Genomic DNA, 10,089 nt, shown 5'->3' on the forward strand with positions numbered 1-10,089 from the left:
GGATATTTGGGGAGGTGAGGAGGAGGGTGAAGCTTAAAATGTTCCCTTAATAAGGTGGTGTTTGGAGGGGCAGGGCTTGAGGGGGCACTTTTATAGTGGTGGGGTCATTTTGGGGGGTTAGGGATTAGAGGTTTGCTTTATGGAGGAATCAGTGCATCAGGAGTCAGGGATCCCGGGGCAGGGACTTCGGGTCTGTTTTATAGAGGATGGGGGGCTGCCTCCAGGGCAGGGGCGTAGGGCTCCCCTTTACAAAGGCAGAGCGGCCGGTGCGGGGCAGGGCTTGACGTGAGACGGGGCTTTAAGCCTCCCGTGTGAGGCCCGAGCCTCGAGGGGTGGGGTTTTAAGGGGCGCTCTTTATGGGGCTGGGCGGTGGCGGGTTGTCGTAGTAGGGTGCGTGTGCGCCACCTGAGAGGGGCAGGACTTAGGGGGTGGGGCTGCATGGGGCGTGGTTGTGGGGTTCCCCAATATAAGGGCTCTCCGGTCCGCCCCCCCCACCCCGCGGGCCATGGCGGCTGCGGCGCTGCTGCTGGGCCTGCTGTCGCTGCTGCTGTCGCTGTCGCTGCTGTCGCGACTGTCGCGGCGTGGCGATAGGCGCGGCCCGCGCTGGGGCGTGCTGCACCTGCTGCACCCACAGGGGGCGCTGCACCTGAGCCGCCTGACGCGGCGGCACGGGCCCGTGCTGCGCCTGCGCGCGGCGGGCCGCGGTGAGTGCGGGATCCCCGACCCCAGCCGAACTTGCCCGGAACCCCCGAACCCGACCCTGACCGAGCTGCCCGGGACCCCCGAACCCGACCCCACCCCAGCCGCCCGGGACCCCCGAACCCGACACCAACCCAACCGCCCGGGACCCCACAGCCCCCCAAACCCCCCTCCCTGCTCCCCAGGGACTCTCCGAGCCCCCAACTCTGCCCTTTCCCCCTGCGGTGGGGACCTCTCCTCAAACCCCCCCAAACCTTTCTTGGGGCCCTAATCCCCCGATGCTCTCCCCAAAATCCCACGCCAGGACTCCCCACTTGGTTTGGGATCTCCCCCAGTTTTGGAGTACCCCCAGCCCCTCCTCTTCCCTGCAGAGGTGCTGGTGCCGAGCTCGGTGGCGACCATCCGCGAGGCGCTGGTCCGGCACTGGGGGGACTGGCTGGGGCGCCCCCACAGCTATCTGGGTATGGCGGCGGGGGGGGGGCGGTTGGAGGGGTTCCTGTGGGGTTTGGGGAGTATCCTGTGTGTAGTGAAGCCCTTCGGGGGATTTGAAGGGAGTCACTGTGTGGTTTCTGGGGTTCTCTGTGGGGCTCGGGGAGGGTCTCTAAGGGTTTGGGGGGGCCCTGTGGGATGGCAAGTCCTTATGGGGTTTGAGGGCGTCCCTATGAGATTGAAGGGGTTGTTACGGGATTGGGAGGGGGTCCCAATGGAGTTGGGGACATGGGTACTGGGGGGGGGGGGGGCAGTTCTGGAGGGGTGGGTTGTCTGTAGGGGCTAGGGCAGTTTCTAGAGGTCTCTGCCCCACCAGACACACCCTTCAGCCTCCAGGGTGGCATTAGGAGGGTCCCATGGAGGAAGCGGCTATGGGGTTGAAGGAGGCTTTATGAGGTAGTGGGGCCCTGTAGCACACCCCTGGTGTATTGGAGGTGGGTCCCTATAGGGGCTGGGGGGTTTCTGGGGGTCCCTTACTGCTCCTGCCCAACCCCAGGGTCGCTGGTGTCACGGGGGGCCGGGACCTGGCACTGGGAGACCCCTGCCCTGGCTGGCGGCGGCAGCGGGGAGCAGTTCGGGGGGCACTGGCATGGGCTGGGGGGCGTCTCGGGCCCCTCCTTTGGCTGCAGGGCCGGGAGTTGTGTGAGGTGAGACCCTGAAACCGACTCCTGCCCAAAATGATCCTTCTGCAACCCCGACACCCCCAAAACTGATCCTCCCAGCATTGCAAAACAGATCCCCACACAATATTGACCAGCAAAACCCTGGCCAATGCACCCCAAAACTGATACCTTGAGCCTCACTCCCTTCACCCAAACCCCACCCATGCACCTTAACCATGTCCCCTGCATCTGGAAACTGCCCCCCAAACCCTACCCCCTGCACTCATCCCCCAATCTCTGCATCTCAAACCTGATCCCCAAACCCTGCACCCGCATCACTGTCCCCCAAAACTTACCCACCCAAACCTCACCCTCTGCACCCCAAAAGGGCATTATCCCTGTGAGTCCCCATAACTCCCTCAGAGCTCTGCACTTCTCTTGTGCGACCCCCTAAACGAGCCTTGGAGTCCCCCTTTATTTGCTCTGGGCCTCTCTCTAACCTTCTCTTTCCCCCAGGAGCTGCGTTCGTATGGGGAGGCCCCCCTGGACCCCTTTGAGGTGTTCACCTTCCACACCTGCAGCACCATCGCACGCCTCCTCTTTGGGGAGCTGGTGAGGATCTGGCAGGGGGCCCAGGATGGAGACAGGGGTTTGGAGGAGGACCCCAGTTTTTATGGGGGCCCAGGGTTTGGGGGGGACCCAGGAGTCTGTGGAGGGAACATCCAGCTGTTTGGGGGGACTGACCAATTTGTGTGTGGGTGGCAGGGGTTTGGGGGCACATAGGAATTTGAGGGGACCCGAATGTCTGAAATGATGTTCGGGGTGTTCTGGGGGATCCAGAGACAATTGAGTACTGGGCAGTACACAGGTGTGTTCTCCTCCAGGTGCCCCCTCCAGGGGAGCTCCGGGCCTTCTCACGCTGCCTGGGGGAGCTGCTGCAGGTCTGGGGGCACAGCAGTGTTTGGGTGCTGGACCTGCTGCCCCTGCTGCGGGTGAGCCTGGCAGCTCCTGGGGGTGGCTGTGGGGCTGTGGCCTTTTTGCTGCATGAGGGTCTATGGAGCCCAGAGCTATAGAGCCCTATGGGGGCAATAAGGGAATTGTGGAGATCTACAGGGGGACTATGGGCCCTTGGGGGCCTGGGAAGGGCTGTGAGTCTCAGGGGGATTATATGGCCCATGGGAGAGATATGGGGCTGGTGGGATTATATGGGGTTGGGAGTGAGGTTATAGCATCTGTGTGGGACTGGAGAAGGGTATGGAGGGCTGACAGAGAGCTTATAGGGTCCATAGAGAGCTTGGGTGGTGTCTGTGGTACTGGGAAGGGACCCTATAACTAATGGGGCTGGACAGGGGTTATAGTGTTTGTGTGGGGCTAGGGTGAGTGTTACAGGGTCTATATGGTGTTGAGGATCTCTGGGCCTGGGAGGGCCAGTTGTGGGGGCTGTATAGGGCTGAGGTGGGGTAAAGTGTCTCTGTGGTGCTGAGGATGCCTGTAGGACATTGGAGGGGTCTGTATGGCCCAGAGGAGCGGCCATAGGGTATCTCTGGGGCTCAGGAGACTCAGGCAGCATCTCTGGGGGAGCGGGTGTCTCTCTGAGGTCAAAGGTTTCTTGGCGGTGGGGGTCCCCATGGAGTCCCTGTGCGCAGGCCCTGCCCAACCTGGGACTGCGGAAGCTGCTGCAGCTTGTCCAGCACCGTGACATGTTTGTGGAGACCCAGATCCAGCGGCATCAGGTGGGGAGGCCCAGGGAGCTGGGAGGCAGCCCGAGGTCAGGAGCGGTGCAGTTGGAACAGAGCCTCAGGGGAAACCCAGGGCTTTGGAAACTACATGGGGGTCTGGAAGGACTCAGGTTCTGGGTGGAAACCAGGAGTTTGGGGGCTACCCAGGGGCTTGGGGGCACCCACATATTTTTGGGGAAACAGAGGTTTGGGGGGACCCAAGGGGATGGGAGGAGCCGGGGGTCTGGGAGGCCTTGGGGAGGGCCAGGGGTTTAGGTGGACTTGGGGGTTTGGAAGAGACTCCCGTGTTTGGGGGCAGCTGGGGATCAGGAGAAACCCCCAACACGTGTCACCCCTTTGCCAGGCGTGCCCCTCCCCTCCCCCGGACTCAGTTCTGGGGGCACTGCTGGGGCGTAATCCTGGGGCACGGGAGGGCCCCCTGAGCCCCCCCCGGCTGCACATGGCGCTGGTGGACCTGTTCATTGGGGGCACCGAGACCACTGCGGCGGCGCTGGGCTGGGCTGTGGCCTTCCTGCTGCACCGCCCCGAGGTGAAACACATGTCCCTCCATGTCTTCCATGCAGCCCTGGGGGGGTCCTCTGTGTCCCCAGGGGTCCTGTGTCCCCCCCTACATCCTGTGTTCCATATGTCCCTCATGTTCCCTTCTCCGTGGGTTTCCTGCTGCTCTGCCCCCAGATGATGTGGAGCACCCTCTGTCCCCTGTACAGTGCCAGGGCTCCATGTGTGTACTTGGGGGTCCCATATCCCCACCTGTGTCCTACATGTCCCCCACGTCCTCCTCCCCATGGCTGACACTGTGCCCTTGCACCACCCTGAGGTGCCCCATGGATCTCTCAGACATTTCAGAGCTGTGTCTGTGTCTCTATGTGGCTCCTTGGTTTGGGGTTTCCATGGAGAGGTGGCTCAGGGTCCAGGGATAGAGGGTCCTAAGAGAGAGATCTGGGGGCTCAGGGGTGTCCCCAAGGAGGAGGGAGGAGCAAGTCTGGGGTGGGGGTTGGGTCTCAGGACAGGTCTGGGGAGGATCTGGGAGTTCAAGGGGGTTGCCAAGGGAGAGGGCCAGGCTTGAGGATGGTTTGGGGTCCCAGGGGCAGGTTGGTGAGTTTGGGGGGGTCTGGGGTTCTGGGGAGTCACCCTGTCATCCCATTGCCACTGTGTGCCCCCTGGGATGCACCCCCTCCCCTGGTGCCCCATGGCAGACATGGCACACCTGTGCAGCTGCAGGTGCGGCTGCGGGCGGAGCTGCAGGGGGCACAGGGACCACCCGGGCCAGGGGACATGGGGCGCCTGCCCCTTCTTCAGGCCACCGTCAGCGAGACCCTGCGGCTGCGACCCCCTGCGCCCCTGGCGCTGCCCCACTGCGCCCTGCGCCACACCAGGTACCAGGGCAGGGAGGAGCCGCCACCGGCCAGCCTGGGTGAGGGGCAACCACCACAGAACAGGAAGGGTCCGCCTGGTATCATCAGTAGGGTCCGGGAGAACCCAGCAGAGCCCATTAGACCCCAGCAAGTCCTGCTAAGACCCATCAGGTCCCAGCATGGCCCGGGTAAGACCCAAATATGCAGAATATTTACCAGTAGGGCCCAGTAGAAGTAGGCCCACAGTAGACTCCAATAGACCAGTACAGTCTGGTAAGTCCTTGTAGGACCCAGTAGGCTTCAACAGGGCCCAATAAATCCCAGTAAGACTCATTAGGTCCCAGTAGGCCCCAGTATAACCCCAGTACATTCCACTTGCCCCAGCAGGTTCTGGTATGACCCCAGTAGACCCTAACAGACACTCAGTAGATCCTAGAAGATTCCAGAATAGCCTCAGTAGGCCCCAGCAGAGCCCAGAAGATCCCAGCAGGAGTTCCCAATATATCCCAGTAAGTCCAAGGTAGCCCCACGAAACCCCAGTAGACATCCAGTAGCCCCCAGAAAAGCTCACGATGGGTCCAGCAGTTCCCAGTGAGCCCAGTAGACCCCAGTATGGCCCCAGTAGACCTCGACAGATAGCCAGTAGATACCAGAGAGCTCCAGTAGGACTCCACCAGATCCCAGTATGGCGCTAGCAGATCCCACCCAGTGTGCCAGTAGACCCCAAATAAATTCTAGTAGGTGTCAGTATGGCTCCAGTAGATTCCAGTATAGCATCAGTAAATTCCAGTAGGCACCTAATAGATCCCAGGAGACCCCAGAGAGCCCCAGTAGACTCCAACAGACACCCAGTAACTCCCAGCAGCACCTACCAGATCTCAGTATAGACCCTGTAGACCCAAACAGACATCCAGTCATACCCAGTGAGCCCCCAGAGAGCCTCAGTAGGTCTCAGTATGGCCCATGTAACTTTCAGTAGCCCCCAGCAGACCGCAGTCTATCTCCATGCACCTTGTCCCCTTCCAGTCTTGGGGGGCTCCCCGTGGCAGCCGGCACTGTCCTGATCCCCAACCTGCTGGCAGCCCAACAGGACCCTGACATCTGGCAGCACCCTGAGGTCTTCCTGCCCGGTATGTGGGTATGCCTGCACTCTGAGTGCCCCCCTGAACTCCTGGGTTTCCTCAAACATCAAACTGGGTTCCCCCAGCCATGGTGTTTTCCCTGATTCCTGGGTATCCTGGGAACACCTTTGTGTCATGAGTGTCCCCCCCCCCCCGATGCCTGAACCACCCCAACCCCACACCCCCTCCCCCAAACCTGTGGTTACCCCCCACCATCCCCATTAGTTCTCCCATATATCTGTGTACCCCCCTCAAAACCTGTTCCTCCCCTCTACCCCCCTGCCGAAACCCCTGAGACCCCCCTCAGGTGTCTGAACCCTCCCCAAACATGTGAATCCCCTCTGTCATCCTGGGGTCTCCCCCAAATCTTAGGCTCCCTCTGAGCCCCTGGGTCACCCCAAACCCCCATGTTTCCCTTCTGAACCCCGAAGTCCAACCTGGGGAACCCCCAGGCACCCTCCAAACTTGTGGAGGTCCGCCCCTAAGTCCTGGGTCCCCCCATGGCGCCCGCTCCCCCCAAGCCTGTGGGTCCCCCCCCGGAACCCCCCGATCCTGCGGGTCCCCCCGCACCCTTCGGAGCTGACCCGCCGCCCCCCAGAGCGGTTCCTGGCGCCGGGCGCCCCCTCGCGGTCGCTGCTGCCGTTCGGCTGCGGGGCGCGATCGTGCCCGGGGGAGGGGCTGGCGCGGGCCGAGCTCTTCGTGTTCCTGGGGCTGATCCTGCGGGAATTCCGTCTGGAGCCGGGCCCGGAGGGACTGCCGGGGCTGAGGGGCTCACCGGGCACGGTGCTGCGCTGCCCCTCCTTTCGCCTGCGTATGGTGCCCTGCCAGCCCCCGGGCTTACCCTGACCCTGGCCTGACTCCACTTGACCACTTTATTACTTTTCTGAACACACTGTGACTCACCTGAGGTTTTTTTGACCCTTCTTGAATACACCTGACTTCACCTGAGCCTGTGTGACACTGCCTGAACCTGGCTGACCGTGACCCCCTGACTGACCCCACCTGACATCGGCCTCACCCCTGCCAACCCTATGCCTCACCTTGACACCGGCTATGACCCCAGCTGTGACCCTACCTAACCCCATCTGACTCTGCTTGAACCCTGCGTGACTCCATCCCAACTCACCTGACACCTGACCCCTGCGTGCCCCCATTCAAAACCAGATAGCTGGGTCTCTCCCGGATGCCTGAGTCAATGCAGTGTGGGAGGGCCCCATTTATCTCCTCCTAATAAAATTTGTGCTTTTGAACCCACAAGTCCCGGCTCTTCCTGGGACCCCCTAAACGTCCGGAACGCCCGAAGCCCAGCCTTGCGCCCACCCTGACCGGCCACTCTCGGCACCCGCCACAGCCCTTGGACAGCATCAGAAGATAGCGGTCTGGCTGATTTGCACTTCCCCGCTCCGCAAAGCCCTCCCCGGAGAGGCTGCGGTCCGGGTTGGGCTCGCAGCCCTGCGAGATACAGCGGGTTTGTGCGGGGCGCTGCGTTCTGCTGATCTGACTGGCAACAGGCGACTCAAAGCATGAAGCGCTCTGATTGGCCGAGGCCTGGTGTGCCTGGCAACCGATTGGCTTAGAGCTGTTGGGGGCGGGAGGGGAGTAGAGCGCCGTCCCCAGAGCGAGGGCCTGGAGGAGCGGGCGCTGCAGGGTGGAGTGCCCGCTCCGAACATAGCGGGGGCACTCAGGAGCACTCCCCCGACGCAAAAACCCAAGGGAGAGAACAGCGAGGAGGGGCAGGGAGGGAACGAGACCGTCCGCGCCCCTCGAGTCATGTGTCGAAATGGGGGCAACGGCAAAGGAGGGGTAGGCAAGGCAAGGGAACGGAAAGGTTGGTCGGTGAGGAAAGGCAAAGGAGGAAGAGGCAATTCAAGAGGGCACCAATACAAGGCAAGGCAAGCGTGGGTTAGGTAAGGCAAAAAAAGGAAGGGTACGAAACGCTATGCAAGGGAGGGTTAAACAAGGCAAAACAACAGAGGAGAAGGCAAGACGACAGAAGGGAGGGTTGGTAAAGGCAACACGAGGAAAGGGAGGGGCAGACAAGGGGTCCAGGCAAGGCAAGGGGAGGCAGTGGAAGCCAAGATAATGGAAGGAAATGGAGAGGTAGGCCAGATAAGGCAGTACAAGGCAACGGAGGGGTTGTTACCTGAGCTATCCAGCTGCAGGGTAAATGTTCAAAATAAACATTGGACCCTCAAGGGAAGAGTCTGCAGGGTGCCGCACCGGTCCCGGGGCCCCCCGCCCCGCGGGTGCCGCCCGCAGCTCCCGCTCCATCATCCCCACAGCCCCTGCGCTCCCCCCGCCCCGGTGACATAACTCAGGTTTCCCACAGGGTCTGCATGATTTGCGGAAAAAACTCCACAACTAGTAAAAGTCGTGAAGTGGGTATGTATCTTTATTCAGCGTCGGATGCATGCAGGATAACTCCTTAAAGAACATGCGCGCAATCAGAGAGTCCAAACTCCCCTTTTTCCCCCAGCCTATTGCATATGCATTAAGTTTTGCAATAGGTTCATGCATATTCATCGCATTACAATTAGTTAATGTCAGTCCTTGAGCAGAGAGCTCGCTGTTTGTCAGTTGTGTCCTGCAGCCTCAGTTTTGGCTTGCTTCTTATTTCAAGGTCCAAGGGGCCCCTCTTACCTTCCTCTAGCTTGGAAGCTCACATTCCTTTCACCTTGTTTGAGACAATTTTGAGAGCTACAGGCTTTTTTGAACACAGCAAATTTAACAGACTAAACAACTTAAACAATTCAAAACAGCATATTCCACTTAAATCTGAAGTTGATTTCTAACCCAAGTTAATTCCTAACCTCATGTCTCATTTGACAGGAGATGAAGGATTTTTAGGGATTTTTTTTTAGGACTATTGAGGGTAATTTTAGGACTTTTTATGAGTTAGGGTATCTTTAGGGCTTTTGAGGGAATTTTAAGGTATTTTTTGGGGTAGATTTTTTAGAATTTTAATGAGTTTTGGGGTAGAAGGAAAGGCAAGTCTGGCACCCCATAGTTTAAGGGGCAGACGAAGAGCTGTGTAGGGAAGGGAACACCCCACATGACCTTTTTTCACCTCCTCCCCCGCTCCAAGGTCTAGCAGCCCCCCACGCGACCAGCTGCTTTCAGAGGGTTACCCAGGCACACCTGCACAGGGAGCTGCTAGTCCACAGGGGCTAACGGGGGTATCCCAAGCATCCCTCTGGGAGCTATGGTTGAAGCATCCAGCAGGGACTAGGGAGCTGCTAGGCCAACCTGGGCGTAGAGCATCACTTTGAGAAAATGCCAAGGGAAGACCCCTCTTGCCAAGGGGCAGCACCCGAGCAGGCTAGGCAGCATGTACTACTGATGTACTACTTAGTAATCACCAAGGAATAATTACATAAGTTAACAGCAAATTACCCAATTTAGCTAGATGTGTAACCTTAACACAAAGTTTTATGTTTTACCAGTTTTCTGTTCTTCTGCTCCAAGTAGTTGTTGCAAAAAAGAAAGCGCTGTTATTTTTCTGTAGAGTTTTCTTCTATAACAAGCCCTTTACTGCCCTTGAATCTGAGCCAGAGAAGCCAAACAGCTGCAGCTGCTCTGAGGGCTTGGTGGGATTCGCCCCCTCCCTTTTCCTGGGTGCCATGGGAACGAGAGGCGAGCACAATCAGGGGTATATTAACCCCAGCCTTGGCTGAGGAGCTTCATTCCCTCTCTGGGATGTGCTGGGGTAAGAACTCTCCTCTCATTTCATTGAGGAGGCTCTTTCAGCTTATCTCAGCTTGTTTTCAGCAGGTGTTTCTGGGCATCTAAAGCAATAGAGGCTTGGAAGAGACTGAAGAAAACAGCATGGAATACAGGGAGTATTTAAGTTAACAATTTCGGGTTTTGTGTTTAGGGGTGGTAAAGTGCATTTGCAAGTTCTGGTGTTGTTCTTGTTTTGTTTTTTATTATTTTTTAGGAGGAGTAGATCTTCCAGAGGCTCCCAGTTCTGTCAAGTATAACACTTTGTTCAGCAGATTCATCATGTTGTCACAAGAGGGATCTGCCTAGTGTCAAAGATGATGTTTGAGATTGAGGCTTCAGGCGAGTTAAGGGTTGTGACTAG

General features: G+C 58.9%; 1 pseudogene; it reads left to right on the plus strand.

Moving 5' to 3' along the window:
- Positions 1–505: 505 nt before the first annotated feature.
- LOC132080291 (steroid 21-hydroxylase-like) lies at positions 506–7,262 on the plus strand (annotated as a pseudogene).
- The last annotated feature ends 2,827 nt before the right edge of the window (positions 7,263–10,089 follow it).

This window comes from Ammospiza nelsoni, chromosome 16 (genome assembly GCF_027579445.1).
Source record: "Ammospiza nelsoni isolate bAmmNel1 chromosome 16, bAmmNel1.pri, whole genome shotgun sequence".
NCBI classification, from domain to species: Eukaryota; Metazoa; Chordata; class Aves; order Passeriformes; family Passerellidae; genus Ammospiza; species Ammospiza nelsoni.